The sequence below is a fragment of the Carassius auratus genome, chromosome 47 (genome assembly GCF_003368295.1).
Source record: "Carassius auratus strain Wakin chromosome 47, ASM336829v1, whole genome shotgun sequence".
Classification (NCBI taxonomy): domain Eukaryota; kingdom Metazoa; phylum Chordata; class Actinopteri; order Cypriniformes; family Cyprinidae; genus Carassius; species Carassius auratus.
Window position 1 is genome coordinate 13,004,324 of NC_039289.1, and position 16,794 is coordinate 13,021,117.

The 16,794-nt window shown below is 32.9% G+C and overlaps 1 protein-coding gene across 1 annotated transcript in view; it reads left to right on the forward strand.

Annotated features, from left to right (window-relative positions):
- Positions 1-16,583, forward strand: part of LOC113065150 (E3 ubiquitin-protein ligase RNF123-like) — a 126,407-nt gene extending 109,824 nt beyond the window's left edge. The window contains exon 40 of the mRNA XM_026236369.1: positions 16,563-16,583. The gene's annotated coding sequence lies outside the window, so the exon portion shown is untranslated. The remainder of the gene's footprint in view (positions 1-16,562) is intronic.
- Positions 16,584-16,794: the final 211 nt, after the last annotated feature.

Below are 16,794 nucleotides of genomic sequence, written 5' to 3' on the forward strand. Positions count from 1 at the left end.
CTGACATTCACCTTGACTTCACCCCCCCACTATCACAGCCCTGAGGTTTTTCCCTGGTCTCTACTCTCAGCCAGGTTGCCAGATCATGTCACGTCCCAGAGCATATTGATCCAGGTTCAGGTTTGCTCTCGTTCATCTATAAATACACACAGGGTGCTATCGGTGGCTTGCCTGGGGAGGGAGGATTCTCTCGCTCCACCCTTTATCCCGTTGTCCTCCCCTCTGGACAGGCTATTTTTGAAGGCGATCTATAAGTCCCCCAGCACCCGGGGTTCAGGTTCTAGGCAGTAAATCAATGGAAAGCTGCAGAACGGTGTGTGGCGAGGGAAGACGCTCCACTTCATCCCACCCGTGGATTCAAGACCCTGTTCTTCTCTCTCCACCTCATGCTGAAAGGGTTAAACCTTCCAATCTCTCACGAAAAGAAAGAGACACTGAAAGAAACACTGATGTCGCAGGGTGATCTCATTCGTATTCAGAGCTTTTGCTGCGAAAAGTCTATAAAGAGACGAACATAACATGTTGAGAATGAAACACAAATTATCAGTGTGTTTCAGGAGTAGTTCAGACAAAAATTACAATTTGTTGAAATGTACTCACCCTCAGGTCATCAAAAATTAGTTTGATCATCAGATTTGTAGAAATGTAGCATTGCATCACTTGCTCATCAATGGATGCTCTGCAGTGAATGGGTGCCGTCAGAATGAGAGTCCAAACAGCTGATAAAAACAAGTAATCCGCACCAATCCAGTCCATCAGTTAAAGTCTTGTGAAGTGAAAAGCTGCGTGTTTGCAGGTAATCTACCATTAAAGCGTTTTACCTTTAAACTCAGAATTGGCCAAAATGCACAGAAAAACAAATAACATTATAAAATAGCAACCACTTGTTTATCTTTTAAGTTTTTTTGTACAAGTGGACACTAAAACAGTCAATATCAACACATCAAACACATTTAAATGAGATCATACATAAACAAGGTTGTTTTAGACAATATAAACATATCACTTTAATGTTGTTCATTTGTAAAAGTGTTTTAAATCCCAACACTCAAAAGTAAAAAATATTGACATCATCTACATCTTTTAAGCTATACTTGCATCAAAGGGTTTATTAAATGCTGAAACTAAAACATAAAATGTCAATGTATTGTATATTTCTAAAGTAGGTACTGACACTGAAAACTGCAGTATTGACATATATTACTGTATGAGTCTAAACTACAGTATTGACATATATTACTGTATGAGTCTAAACTACAGTATTGACATATATTACTGTATGTGTCTAAACTACAGTATTGACATATATTACTGTATTAGTCTAAACTACAGTATTGACATATATTACTGTATGTGTCTAAACTACAGTATTGACATATATTACTGTATGAGTCTAAACTGCAGTATTGACATATATTACTGTATGTGTCTAAACTTCAGTATTGACATATATTACTGTATGTGTCTAAACTACAGTATTGACATATATTACTGTATGAGTCTAAACTACAGTATTGACATATATTACTGTATGTGTCTAAACTACAGTATTGACATATATTACTGTATGAGTCTAAACTACAGTATTGACATATATTACTGTATGTGTCTAAACTACAGTATTGACATATATTACTGTATGAGTCTAAACTACAGTATTGACATATATTACTGTATGTGTCTAAACTACAGTATTGACATATTACTGTATGTGTCTAAACTACAGTATTGACATATTACTGTATGTGTCTAAAGTCATTTATACATAAAAAGGTTTTATGTGCTGACACTTAAACTTACAATATGACATTTTATGTCACTAGAATTGTAAATACATTGAGCAGTTTTATATTAACTTACATTTTCTGCTTTAAAACAGATCGCATGTAAAATCCCTACACTTCACATGCTTCGGTATCATTTATGTGTGAATTTATAAAACGTAAAGTTATTGCACGTCTCAGAAGTTGTCAGTATGTTACCAAATGTACAAGTAACCCACATTCTTCAAGTTCTTCATGTGTAAAATATTAAAACGATTTTAAAATATTAAAAAATCTTGTGTCTATTTAAATATAAATAGCTAATTGAATGTACTAAACTGGTACATACAACCAGATGCTGGATATTGAGACTGAAGAACGGAGAGAGGGAGAGAGAGAACAACACTCCTACAAACATATAATTTGGCATTTTGGTCTCAACTCTTACAAATCTTTCACAGCAGAAGCATTATCAAACACAGCTCAGTGAGTCCAAGGTAGGACAATCATTTCAAAGCTGCCTGGCGCTGACATTTCTTTTAATATACAATGCTGTGCCTTACGCCAAAGAGAGGGAACTGGAGTGAAGTATGCAGGGTTCTGGGTCCGAAAGAAAGGCTAGTTCAAAAGAGTGCGGCATCATCCTCGGGATACAAACACCATCTCTTATTTACAGCATTGCATTGGCAAAATTGAAATGATTTGGAACAGGCAGCAAGAATGTTTAGCCCACCAGCTACTGTGCATTGCCAAGATTGCTGTCATTAACATGACATGTAGTACTCTCTGACACAGCAATGCTAGATCTCTCCAATGACAAACAAAAGCTAATTAAATATAGTACTACAAATGCTCAGAATTATTGAAGATTTTCTATAATTTATAACTGAAACAATGATGTTTATCAATCTCAGGAGGTCAAACAAGATATCGTATTTCTATATTAACTCAAAGTGATTTTCATTTTCATTCTATAATTATAAATGATTAATATAATAATTATTTTTATTAGTGTTTTACAATTTTTCAACCCTGTTATCCATATTTTGGATGTATTTGAACAGTTTAAAACTTTGATTGATTTTGTTTTATTTTCTAGGCGTTGATCTTGATATAAATATCGAATGAAATATTTCAAAATGAAATTCAGGTTTAAAGGTTAAATTGTGCATTTATAATACAAAATATGGCTTGATGCTCTAACAATATGAATTTATGTTTCTAACAACAATGGACAAATGAAACAAAGATCTCATGTCAAACTAAATATTATTTGTATATATGAACCCAAACTGATTTTTTATTTTCATTCTATATTTATACATTTGTAATATAACATTGATTTTATAAGAGTTTGGCAATTTTTTTTCAACCGTATAAAACCTTGATTGGTTTGTTTTATTTTGCAGTAATCATCTTTAATACATAGAAATATGATATCAAATATTTTGTGAAATTCAGATTTACATGGTTTATTTAAATATAAAATATGTCTAAAAAAACTTTTTAAAATAATTTTAATTGAATTTTAGAATAAAACTGATTTTTATATTTAAGGCGTTTTTTCATCCCTGTTGTTTATATTTTTGACATATTAATTTTATTATTTTAAAACAATTGACTTAAAAATATATTCATATATTAATGGAATCAGAAGTTAAGTTGTGTGTATATATATATATATATATATATATATATATATATATATATATATATATATATATATATACACAACTTAACTTCTGATTCTATTAACTTCTATGCCAGAATGAGTAACAGAGTTGTATGAAACTTGCATTTAAGGTACATTTAAAAAATTTTCTTTTTATATTTATGTATATATATTTTTTCTTATAATAACATTGGTAACAGGGTTGAATGGTTAAGCTCAATGAATGAAGGCAACTTCATTGTTTTATTTACAACTTTGAAAATTAATTTGAACAAAGGTTAGTCGAGTTTTTACAAGAAAACACACATTTATTTTATTATTGTTTATTTTTTTATTTAATTTATTTTCTTTATGGAGAATAAGTACAAATTAAGAAAACAAAGGGAGATTATAATTACCTTTTACCCTGATGTGGAAAGATTACATTTTGTTTAAAGGGATAGTTCACCCATAAATGTAAATGCTGTCATTGTTTACTGACCCTCTTGTTTTTCCAAGTGTCTATGACTTTATATCTATAAATTATATTTTAAGAACATTAGTACATCACTGGAAGTCAATGGAACCTTGAATTGTGTGTGTGTGTGTGTGTTTGTGTGTGTGTCTGTGTGTGTGTGTGTGTGTATGTATATATATATATATATATATATATATATATATATACACACACACACACACACACAATATTTGCTCATTTAAATATAATGACCATCCCTTTAAGGAATTCAGTGATTTAATTTTAATGGTGTTTTACTGATTGTTTTAGGCCACAAGTATCTTGTGATCCTGTTTTTTTGCGAAATGTAATATGTAATACAGGCTCAGTTTCAAGCAGATCTCAGTCTTAAGGCTCCAATTTGTCATTCTGTCCTCAGATATGAACGAGAAGCGTGTTAGATTGGATAATGCTTCCCTCTAGAGGTAAAGGTAAGAAGTTCATCCCTGATCTCTAGGATTATGATCACATTAATTATAATGAAGCCTAGGAACCAAATTAAAAGGGTTACACAGTGTCAGTGACATCCTTTTTTTCTCTCCCTCATGTATTCTTTTTACATTGTTTGGCTAGACGAGATTAAAAGCAGCACACAACCATAATATTACATGAGAATGCGCTAAGCAGACGCTTGAGAAACAGTGTTTGTTATAATGCATAACAAACTTAATAGGCTATTAACCTATTCTTACCTATGTTTCACAATTCTGCAGACTATCACTGTTGCATGTAAAATAATAAGTGAAAGTGCTCAGTATGGAGTCTCCAGCAGATAAATAGTCGGCGCTGTCCGTGGTGCTGAAGAAACTCACATCATTAAACTCATGCAGAGAGAGCTTTCAATGATGTTTCTATAAGCCTTGCAAAAATTCACCAGCATGCCTGAAAAGTTATGTTAATCTCAAGCAATCACTAAAAAACCTTCACAATTAAATGATGCTAGAAAACCCCATTACCGTCAACATCACCACCATTTGACAATTCGTTGGTAAAGTTTGGACAAATGTACTAGTTTCTTTTTCTTCCTCTGCTCAAATGTAATACTCGTTTCAGTATTAAGTATGTCAATGTCAAGTCATATTAGCAGTGAAAAGTTCAGTGAGAGTTCATGCAGTGCATGTGATATTTAGATATTTAGTGGAATGAGATGAACTGATATTTTATTTCTGAGTTTTAGTCATTTTTGCAAATCTCATTTTAGAAAGACGCCAGCCCAAGGCCAATGAAGATTAAAAACTATCAAATCATGCCTGACTGCAAAGTACACACATAAACATCATTAAATGATAAAACCACTGCATTGCAACGCCTGAATTTATTTTTTATTTCATTTTATTTTGTCCCCCTCTCCATTTTGACTGCATTATATATTTGTTTTGTTTTTTTCTGTCTTAATTTTTTTATTATCTGTATTCATGTGCTATTTATTATTTCGAAAAAAAGTAAATATATATAATTATTGTCATTAAAAAAGAATGAAACAATATTCAAATGAATAATCATTCAAATTAATTATTGTAATGCATTAAATAAATGTTTTGTATATTTTGTATATGTATCAACATTCAGACTTTAGTTTTGTCCACTAGCTGACTCTCGTAGTTTGTGGAAGTTGCATACTTTGCTGCTGTTGTGATTGAGATTGAGTTTTCTCCCAGAATATGATTTAATTTATCACAATATGGTAATGCCATAAAATGTGGTTCTAGTTGTTGGAATCTGGTGAAATAGCGTGCTCTAATGCTGTGATAGTGATCACAGTCAATGAGGAAGTGTTCCTCTGTCTCCGGCTCTCTCTGAGAGCACTGTGAACTCTCTCTCTCTCTCTCTGTCTGTCTGTCTATCTCTCTGTCTGTCTGTCTGTCTCTATCTATCTATCTATCTATCTATCTATCTATCTGTCTGTCTGTCTGTCTGTCTGTCTGTCTATCTGTCTGTCTGTCTGTCTGTCTGTCTGTCTGTCTGTCTATCATCTATCTATCTATCCATCTCTCTGTCTATCTATCTATCTATCTATCTATCTATCTGTCTGTCTGTCTGTCTGTCTGTCTGTCTCTATCTATCTATCTATCTATCTATCTATCTATCTATCTATCTGTCTGTCTGTCTGTCTGTCTGTCTGTCTGTCTGTCTGTCTATCATCTATCTATCTATCTATCTATCTATCTATCTATCTGTCTGTCTGTCTGTCTGTCTGTCTGTCTGTCTGTCTGTCTGTCTGTCTGTCTGTCTATCTATCTATCTATCTATCTGTCTGTCTGTCTGTCTGTCTGTCTGTCTGTCTGTCTGTCTGTCTGTCTGTCTCTATCTATCTATCTATCTATCTATCTATCTGTCTGTCTGTCTGTCTGTCTGTCTGTCTGTCTGTCTGTCTGTCTGTCTATCATCTATCTATCTATCTATCTATCTATCTATCTGTCTGTCTGTCTGTCTGTCTGTCTGTCTGTCTGTCTGTCTGTCTGTCTATCTATCTATCTATCTATCTATCTATCTATCTATCTATCTATTTATCTATCTATCTATCTATCTATCTATCTATCTATCTATCTATCTATCTATCTATCTATCTATCTATCTCTCTGTCTGTCTGTCTGTCTGTCTGTCTGTCTATCATCTATCTATCTATCTATCTATCTATCTATCTATCTATCTATCTATCTATCTATCTGTCTGTCTGTCTGTCTGTCTGTCTGTCTGTCTGTCTGTCTGTCTGTCTGTCTGTCTGTCTGTCTATCGTCTATCTATCTATCTATCTATCTATCTATCTATCTATCTATCTATCTATCTATCTATCTGTCTGTCTGTCTGTCTGTCTGTCTGTCTGTCTGTCTATCTATCTATCTATCTATCTATCTATCTATCTATCTCTCTGTCTGTCTGTCTGTCTGTCTGTCTGTCTGTCTGTCTATCATCTATCTATCTATCTATCTATCTATCTATCTATCTATCTATCTATCTATCTATCTATCTATCTATCTATCTATCTATCTATCTCTCTGTCTGTCTGTCTGTTTCTCTCTCTGTCTGTCTGTCTGTCTGTCTGTCTCTCTGTCTGTCTGTCTGTCTGTCTGTCTGTCTCTCTCTCTCTCTGTCTATATCTCTGTCTGTCTGTCTCTCTGTCTGTCTGTCTATCTCTCTGTCTGTCTATCTATCTATATGCAGATAAGTAAGATTTCTTGTGTGTCTTGTTGAAGCAGTGAGCTCAAGCTGAGGCAGTGAAGATGATCTCCAGCTCTAGTCTCAGGCCATCATGACTGATTTTATGGGAGGGATTATGGCTGTAGGAGATAAGTCAGTTTATTGCTTTCCACTTCACAGATAATAAGTGAGGAGTGGAATACGATCAGTCTTCAGAGAGCAGACCCGGCTGCAAAGATGGAAAAACTGCAAATGTTTGGTCCAGATGAAGTTATTACAAAACCTTCTTGGAAACACTGACATGAATCCGTTAAGTGTTACAAATAATTATGAAATCATGTTCTTCTTTTATTCTATATGTTTTAATCCACAATTGGCCTTGGAAAGGAAATGTGGAATGAAATGCCTCCTCTGAACACTAGATGACAGATGCTAGTTTAATATTAATATCAAAACATGCTATCATTTGCCGTCGCTTACACTGAGACTTTTATCTGAGCCGGATATCAACAGATCCACATCATTTTCAGCATCAGGGCCGCACTGCATTATGGGTGAAGAGAAATGAATGCTAATAATGTCACAACTGCTTTAGTTGAAGCTGCTGTATATGTGGATATTAAATGCCATATGACTAAAGTTCATGACACTATGACTGTTCCAGAGGTGCGTCTCCTGAGATCCTGGAATCCTGCACAAAGAAGGCATTAATTAGACAAAAAAAATAAAATAATAATAATAATAATAATAATAATAATAATAATAATAATGTTGAATATTGAAAAAAAAATTGCTTTTTTGTATTGCAATTTAAAATGAGAAATAATAGAAACAATTATGGTTTATAGCAGATTTACATCTAGTTCTAAAATATTGAATGAGTTGGATCTGAATGGATTTGCATATGAAAATGATAAACAATAAACAACAATAAAAATAAATAGTCACGAGTTAGTCAGATACTTGTTTATAATTAATTAATTTACATAGTTTGATTATTAATAGAACTATACTTTTATCTAGAATGTGTGTTTATATACATATAATATTTGCAGAAGTTATAGGACTGGAATGTCAGATTATAATATAATTTTACAATATTAAATTGTAAAATAAAATATTGTTAAATAAAACAATATTAATATTAAATGCATTATTAAATAAGCATATAAGTAAGAGTCTAAAACAGCCTGTGCCAAATATTACATAATCTGAAATAAAAAAAAATAAAAAAAATAATGTTTATTGATGTAGTTATAATTATACTTTCATTAAATATTTGTATTAATAAATTTGACTAGGTCTATATATTTGAATGAATTAATAAATAAATCAATACTTTTATATACACAATCTAATAATTTTATATATATAATAATTTTTATATATAATAACCTTTTCTTTGCCATTAAGAGAAATTACTGAACATATAGTAGCCTGAAAAAAAAAAAAAAAAAAAAAAAAAAAACCTCAGGTGGTGTGTGTGTTTTATTCTTATTTCTTGGTACCAATTAATTTAAATAGATCACTTGAATGAAACTGATTCACTTTTAGAAACCTTTGAAACCTAAACATTTCAGTAGTTGAATGAATCTCACATATTATGCCATTGCTAAAGAGATAAAATAATAATCCACAGGAATGTGAAACACATCTGTCTGTGGTTTTCTCAGTCTTTTCTTCCCATGGTTCCACTGGAATCTCAGCTCATCCCACAGTGACCCACAATAAACATGTTGACCTCCCACTGCTGGTGAAGCCCCGAGCGGGCGACACGGCTGCAGCTCCAATGTTCTGCCTCACGGAGCGGAGCATGAAATGTAATGGATAGTAGAGACTTGAAGACTTGACGCTCTCTGAGTGAATGTGTTGTGTGTAGCCTCAGAGAGGAAATATCCTACATGGACACCCGGCTGACCCTGTTGACGGCTGAATGAAGGTGTTTTGTGAGGGGCTGATATGAGTCTGAAGGGATGACAGAATCCTGAGGCTGTGGACCACTTGAGCAGAGGATCTGGACTGTGTGAAACTCATCATTTCCTCATGAGATGAATAATACCCCGAATCATGCAGCTTGTGAAGAGATGTCCTACTTTGCATACGTACATATATATATATATATATATATATATATATATATATATATATATATATATATATATATACATTGATATGTTTACAATTTCAAACTTATTTTATTTATATTATAACTTACAGCTTACAACTGTAAACAAAGACTCAGTTTTTATACAAATATGAACACATAAATAATCATGAAGTCTATATATGTACGTTTTATATATTATACGTACCTATTTATTTATATTATAATAAATTATTATTATTTATATATTCAATATAAAGTATTGATAGCATCATGCGTTATAGTATGCATTTTACAATATGTGTATTTTCAAAGAAATGCATTAATTAAAATATATTTTGACTACTAATACAATAAATAATGAATATACAGAAACGAAGTATCTATGATAAACAGGCAATGAATATGGTGCCATTATACAGTGAAGTTAATAAGTTAACTACTTTCGTTAACATGAACTAAGCGTGAACAATACTTCTACAGTATTGATTCATCTTGGTTAATGTTAATTTCAGCATTTACTAATGCATTATCAAAATTAAAAAAAAATATGCTTGTTAACATTGTTAGTTAATGCACTATGAATTAACATGAACTAACAATGAACGACTGTATTTTCATTAACATTAACAAAGATTAATAAATACTGTAATAGATTTATTGTTCATTGTTTATGTTAGTTAATACATCAACTAACATTAACTAATGGAACCTTACTGTAAAGTGTTACCAAAAATATTAATATGTCAAACTGTAAATTTGTACATTTATGTTGAAACACTGATAAATCACTTAAAAAAAAAAAAAAAAAAAATCAATTAAAAAAAATAATAATCCATTTTATTGTTATTATTTTTAATAATTGTATTACTCTTGGTTAGATAATCAATCAATCAATCAGTGAAAAAATATCTCTGTTCTAAAATATTTAAATATAAAAAACAAAAATAATATTCTTTAGGCATATTTAATTTAATACGGAAAAGCATTAACAAAACGAGTTAATATATCACAAGAAAATATCATTAACACTTATAATTAAATGCCACAAAATGATTGTCAAAATACATCAATATTTGTGTGTGATTAGTGAATATACATTTTTTCAAGCACTGTTCTAAAATATCTGAATGTAATATGAAAGACAAGTAATATTTTTTAACACGTCATCTTCTTTCATGATGGAAACTGCAGCTTTACACGGTGCAGCCGAACTATACTGATTCTCCATCTGTTGCTGCAGACGAGATGAAAACTGAGCTTCAGGTGCTTTGCAGAAGGAAACCAATCAAAAAGCCTTCAAGAAATACTGCGAGGGCTCGTGAAGACGACAGAGGCTCGGCAGAGGGCACTGGTGCGCTTCCCCCGGCCCGTAGACCCCCAGCTGAGAGACGGCCGTCCTGTGGAGGAACCACGGCCTTTCAGAGCTGAAGCCGTCTGCAGTGAACTCTATCTGTCTGTCTGTCTGTCTCTCTGTGTGTCTATATATCTTCTATATGCATTTATCTGTTTGTAAAGTGTATTAATATATACAGCATAATTGTGACTAAATTACTATGGATGCCCAAACCTGCAAAATGCATGCATATAACCACAATAATAATAATAATAATAATAATAATAATAATAATAATAATAATAATAATAATAATAATAATAAATCGGTTAATTCTTTGTAAAAAAAAATAATAATTAAAAATACAAATAATTATTTAATACAGAAAATAATAAACACAGGACAAACAATTAATACAAATCTTAATGACTAAATTTAATAAAATAAATTTTATTGCGTTTGTTTGATCAAATTACCCCCCCCCCCCATATTTTAATTGTATAACTTATTTTGTTTGTTTTTTGTTTATATATATATATATATATATATATATATATATATATATATATATATATAAACAAAAATATGTATATAATATATATATATATATATATATATATACATATATATATATATATATATATATATATATATATATATATATATATATATATATATATATATATATATATATATATATATATATATATATGGTCATGTTTTAAAGGGGTGACAAAACCAGTCTTAACCCCTTAACTGTCACTCATATTTTTGAACATTGACTTTTTTTAGTGCACGATCCAAACTTAAATTTTTATTATTCATGAATGAAAACATTTTGTAACATGATATTGATGTACCATTTACATTGTAATGCAATGTCTGATTTTAAAATGAGTTTTAAAGGATGAATTTTGAGATTTTAAGTTTTCAGTTGATATATAATTTCTGATGATTTCTAAAATGTTATAGAGAAAAAGGCAACAAAGAAGTCTTGTTTTTTTAACAAAGGTCAAAATTCCTGTTATAATGTAGATTTTTGAGGGTGCACTCTTGTAATAAATTAATCTATTACTTTTACTACATAAATTTTAACAAAAAAAAACATTGATAAAATATATATTTGAGAGTCTTAGACCTTTCCAACGATATATAGTTTGTCAAGATTAGATTAGATTTAATTGTAATATAGTGAAGTAAATGTAGGCGTCCCACAGAACGGACAGGTGACAGTTAACAGGTTAAGCCACAAAACCAGTCTTAAATGTAAATTTTTTAAAATTTAGAAGTATTTTTCATCTGAATTAATAATCTTTCCATTGTTGTATGGTTTATTAGGATCTGACAATATTTGGGGAGATACAACTATTTGGAAATCTGGAATCTGAGGGGGCGAAAAAAATACAAATACCGACAAAATCACCTTTAAAGTTGTCCAGATGAAGTTCTCGGCAATGCATATTACCTGTCAAAAATTAAGTTTTGATATATTTATGGTAGGAAATTAAAAAAATATCTTTATGGAACATGATCTTTACATAATATCCTAATGATTTTTAGCATAAAAGAAAAATCATTAATTCTGACCCATGATACAATGTATTTTTGGCTATTGCTAAAAATATAACCCAGCCCCTTAAGACATATAGGTCACATATTACGTTGCAAAAATATTTTTGGTGTAATAAAATGTTTTATGAGGTTTAATGTTAAAAACAAAACAAAAAAACATTATTTTCCACATAATGTACATTATTGTTTCTCCTCTATGCCCCACCTTTCTGAAACACATCTATTAATCAATTAATCCAGTGGTGACATTATTGCTGATTATAATGACTTATACTGTTTTTTTTTTTTAAGTTTTGTGTTGCATAACACACCACGTGAGCCATTTTAGGAGGGCATGAATGACTCTTAACTTTCATGAAGAATAGCTCTTTGGGTTTGAGTCTTTGCAACTTTACAAATCTTCTTCATGCACCAAGAGCTTGGAAAAAATGTAAATCGCATCATACAGTAGGACCCCTTTAACAATGTTAATTAAATAATAATGCATACATATTACCAAGTGTAATGCATAATTATGCATAATAAATGTATAATTATAAAATAATAAAAAACGTATAATATATTAATACAAATAAATAAATAAAATAACAAAATAAAATTAAAATAAATAAGAATAAAGAAGTATGAGAATATGCACATATTGGATATTAAATATGAATATTCACTGCTGTTTCTGATTCTGTCTTTATGTTGAGATCTTATTCTGAAGCAGGGACCTGGGGATTTGACTCTTTCTGAAGAGATGATAACAGGTGAGTCTCTTTCAATTTACATTTGACATTGTTTGAAAGCGTTGTGGTGTTTGAAGTCTCCTGTCTCTGTTGTACAAGGACAAGGACTTTGAAAACTTAAGAAAAAAAGAAGAAAAAACTTCTTCCAAACAATTATATATTTGAAAGGTAACGTTGGGACTCTTTATAGACACTTTAAAGAACAACAAAAGGAAGGGCAGTTTACTGGATTCATTCAATTCATACGATTTTACTGGAATAAATCATATTTTCACACTTTTTGCATAATTGGGCAAAATGGCAATGACATTCAATCATAAATAAATAGATAAAGTAATAAATGTTATTTTCTTTGTTTTCATCACATTGTTTCATATTTCATTTCAAGCTGTCACTGTTATCTATTTGATAAATACACTTTACTTCTGATAAAACTTTAGGAGTGGAATTGAATTGCACTTTTTGTTTTTAAATGTGTAGTTTAAACATAGTTTGCTCAGATTTAAATATTTTTTAACATCATATTTTTATGGATTAGCTACACCTTGCTAGAACCAGGTTGGACCCCCTTTTGCCTTCAGAACTGCCCTAATTCTTCATGGCACAGATTCAACAAGGTGTTGGAGACATTCCTCAGAGATTTTGGTCCATATTGACGTCATCTCATCACACAGTTGTTGCAGATTTGTTGGCTGCACATCCATGATGCAAATCTCCCGTTTCACCAAATATCCCCACACCATTACACCAACACCAGCCTGAACCGTTGAGACAAGGCAGGATAGATCCATGCTTTCATGTTTTTTACGCCAAATTCTGACCCTACCATCTGAATGTTGCAGCAGAAATTGAGACTCATCAGGCCAGACAATGTTTTTTCCAGGCTTCTATTGTCTAGTTTTGGTGAGCTCGTGTGAATTGCAGGCTCCGTGTCCGGCTCTTATCTGACAGGAGCATCACTCGATGTGGTCTTCTGCTGATGTAGCCCGTCTGTGCAACAACAAGTGGTTATTTGAGTTACTGTTGCCTTTCTATCATCTCTAACCAGTCTGCCCATTCTCCTCTGACATCTGAAATCAACAAGGCTCACTGGATATTTTCTATTTTTTGGACCATTCTCTGTAAACCCTAGAGATGGCTGTGTGTGAAAATCCCAGTAGATCAGCAGTTTTTGAAATAATCAGCCCAGCCCGTCTGGCACCAACAACCAACTACCATTCCACGTTCAAAGTCAATTAAACCCCCTTTCTGATGCTCGGTTTGAACTTCAGCAAGTTGCTGCCATTTGATTGACTTATCAACAATTTGAGTTACCAAGCAATTGAACAGGTGTACCTTATAAAGTGGCCAGTTAGTGTGTGCGTGTCTTTGTGTATATATATATATATATATATATATATATATATATATATATATATATATAGAGAGAGAGAGAGAGAGAGAGAGAGAGAGAGAGAGAGAGAGAGAGAACACACACTTGATACACTCCGTTATTGCCCCCGAAAACAAACTGCATTCCATGTTAATGTAACGCTGGGTTCTTTGGGAAGCTGAACACGGTAAACTTTCCCTCACATCCAAAAACACACTTATTTGGAGACATTCTCGAACAAATCCTATGCAGCACTGCCGACGGTTTCCAGATGAAACGTGTTGATGTGTGCGGTCTCGCTCTACTCCGGTCGACGTGTGCGCGGGTGCCCTTTCCAAGAGAAATACTAATATAAGGACTTCCACCGTCTACGTCATTAGATCCGCGATCGAAAACAAACAAACAGCTGAGACTTGTACCAATTCTCAGTCATTCTTCTAAATAATTTTTTAAAACTTTGGCCATGTTTAGCATGAGAATCCATCTCTTTGACACTGTGAACAACTGTGAATACACGAAACACCATTGTAGCCCCCCTTTAAGAAACACTTGAAAATAAATATTTAGGCCCTTTGAAGAGAACCTTGAACTTGTCAGTCATGACTGAATATATTATAGCTTATTATCTGTAGAAAACCCCAGTCATGAGACAGTGCAGGCGGGTGTTATCGGTGTGGATGATGAATGACCACACTCTGCCGGACTGACATATGCGTGGCATGGCAGATGGGACCCGGGTCAGTCGGTGGACAGAGAGCACGTCCCTCCGCTCGCAGCTAAAAACCACATGCAACATATTTGCTGTCATCGTTTGACCCACGGTATTAGCGAACGCCACTGTAGGCTAACACTAAAAGAGCCCACACGTCCTCGAACACTTGTAGTGTTTCTGATACCTAAACATTCTTTAAGACATCCAACAATTAACATTAGCCAATCAAAACAGAGATCATTTACATATAGGATACTTAAAGGTACAGCATCAATATAAGGGTCAAAAAGAGGGTGAAAAATAGTCACAAAAAAGGTTTTTGATGCATTTTGGGAGAAAACAAGTTGTTGTTACACATTTGGTGGCATGGAAATGAAACACGTTGAGTATATTCTTTGCCTAGATTGTTTTTAAATGGAAGTGCTTGAGTGTATAAAGATATTTCTTTCATCCATGTCATTATGGTGGTTTGCAATACAATTTAAAAAGAAAATCGTATTTGTTTAGCCTCAGAAACGAATGAGATGGACTCCGCCATCTTAGTATCGAATGATATTTTCCATAATTTCACAAGCTGTTTTATGACAATCAAGTAAGAATAATAACAATAGTGTTTCTGTCGAGACAGCGCTGTGGCATCTCCGCCTTTGGAAACCAATAGATTACCACACCAGTATGATATTCGCAATTTTCCCCTTAACGCTAAATCAATATTCACACACAAATGGCCGCAGATACGTACTGAGATGCATTATGCAGGCAAACACAATCAATTCTAGATTAAATTAGACAGACCAATTTTGGAGAACACAAGCTTGAGCAGTTTAAGTCTCTTGTCAGGCGCAGCATTAAATCCGATGTTTTATTTTCAGGCATGTTGCCATCTTTCAGAGGCTAATGACCGCATTCTGTCTTCACATATCCATTCTGTGCATATGCAACAGTTCAGTGAAAAAACAAGTTTATCTCAGCCCTCTGGCAAACAGCTCTTATTTTAAACGTGCATTATTAGTAATTTAGAGCTCATTTCAAAGGTTCCCATTCACTGCGGAGGATCCGTTGGTGAGCAAGTGATGCAATGCTATATTTCTCCAAATCTGATGGAGAAACAATCTCATCTACATCGTTGATGGACTGAGAGTGAGTAAATAAATAAAAAGCATCGACTTGTCTTCACATCAGAGCAGTGAACGCCAGTGTCCAGACATTTCTCTGAGCTCCAGATTCATTTCCGTGGCTCCCCAGCTGAGGAACAGATGAACGCATGCACTTACCAGGTGCTAGACGCTGCGCAGGCCTCATGCTCTGGAAACTGTGAGCACCTGTAACTGCACACAAAGAGCTGGCGAGTCGGGTGGACCAGGTGCTATTTGAACAGGTGCTTTTGCATGCCACAATACAGATGGCAAAAGCATTCACGGCCTTGATCACAATTCAAGCACAATTTCCCCACACCAATGCTCCACTGTTCTCCAGAACGGCGCTCTTTGCCAGCATAAACAGAACGAGCGATGCCAGACACTCCTTTAGTTGCCCGTGGCTTCTTTTCTCTCCAGCACATGTCTGAATGCTCCCTTGATGGAAAACACTTTAAACCAGCCTAAAGTGAAGAGCTGGTCTGTGGAGGGGTTCTGGGCAGCTGACACACACACACACACACACACACACACACACACACACACATATATATATTTATATAAAATCTCTTGGCTTTAGTTTTTTTCTTTTCTTTTTTTAATTTAGTATCATATTTTATTTAGTATTATAAAGAATAATAAATTTTCCTTTTCTTTTTTTAATGATTATTATTATTAGTAGTAGTAGTTGTATTATTATTATTATTATTATTATTATTATTATTATTATTATTATTATTATTATTATACCTGGATGTTATG